A 1244-nucleotide genomic window follows, 5' to 3' on the forward strand; every position below is an offset into this window, starting at 1 on the left:
TTGATTTTTTTTTGTCACAGAACTCACGACGTGAGCTATATACACTCACGACGTGAATGTTGTGATTCTTATTTTTCCTTAGTTCTTAGTTTATTTTTCTATTTTAGTTCAGTTTTACGTTTTTATTTTGTTTAGTCTGCATGAGTTCATGACCAGAGGCTCTAACACACCTTTGGTGCCACCGATTGAAGATCCAGAAGCTACACTTCACAAAAAGACTGATAAGAAGACGCCATTGCAAGAACTAAAGTCAGCATTTTCAAGGAAGTCGGGAAAGAAGACAGGAGAGTCAAGTTCATCCTCAAAGAACAAGAGCAAGCTTGAACACTTGGATCAAATACTCGTCCAAACCGAATCCGAATACGATACCAAGCCTAAATTTGAAGAACATACGAGCGAACCCGAGAATGAGCCAAGGAACGAGATAGCAGACATTGAGGAGATGTCCATAGGAGCTTACAAGAAGCGGATCCAAGAAGATGTGGGTCCCGGTTTAGTCCAACCCGCAATACCTGCCACTGCCACATTCGAGCTGAAGGGGCACATCTTGACTGCACTGAAGGATATCCCATTTTATGGGAAAGATCATGAGGATGCTTTTAAGCATCTAGATGAAGTAAATGACATTGCGGATTACTTCAATGTCCCAAATGTCAACAGAAACATCGTCCTGCTCAGAATGCTTCCCATTACTTTTAAGGGAGCTTCTAAAGAGTGGTTAAAATCACTTCCACTAGGTACAATCACCACTTGGGCTCAAATGCGTGAGCAATTTCTTGACCAGTTTTGCTCGCCATCCAAGATAGCTAAACTCAAGAAGGCAATAGCCAACTTTGAACAACAGCCGGGGGAGTCATTGTACGAAGCATTGGAGCGGTACAAGGGCTTGCTCAGAAATTGCCTTCAACATAATCTTAATATGCAACAGGAGATGTCGATTTTCTATGATGGGGTCAACGTTATGCCAAGACAACTCCTTGACTCTTAAGGACCTTTGACAAAGAAAAATCCAAGGGAGGTCAAGGAGCTGATTGAAGAATTCTTGAAGCACTCTCGCGAGTACCACAACCCTAGGCAAGATGGAATCAAAAGCGGTGGAGGGGCCCAAAATAAAGAAATAGCAGCCATGATGGCTATGCTAAATAATATGGACTGGAGGCTGACACAAATGGACCACTCAATTCATGCCATAAGAGTGGGTTGCAAGAGGTGTAGTGGTCCACACTTGACCAAGGACTGCAATT

The 1244-nt window shown here is 42.9% G+C and overlaps 1 non-coding gene across 1 annotated transcript; it reads right to left on the bottom strand.

Annotated features, from left to right (window-relative positions):
- Window positions 1-808: 808 nt before the first annotated feature.
- Window positions 809-915, bottom strand: LOC111880699 (small nucleolar RNA R71). The gene has a single exon (XR_002846554.1). It is a non-coding gene; the product is annotated as a small nucleolar RNA R71 (small nucleolar RNA).
- Between the last annotated feature and the right edge of the window lie 329 nt (window positions 916-1244).

The sequence above is a fragment of the Lactuca sativa genome, chromosome 4, assembly GCF_002870075.4.
Source record: "Lactuca sativa cultivar Salinas chromosome 4, Lsat_Salinas_v11, whole genome shotgun sequence".
Taxonomy (NCBI): domain Eukaryota; kingdom Viridiplantae; phylum Streptophyta; class Magnoliopsida; order Asterales; family Asteraceae; genus Lactuca; species Lactuca sativa.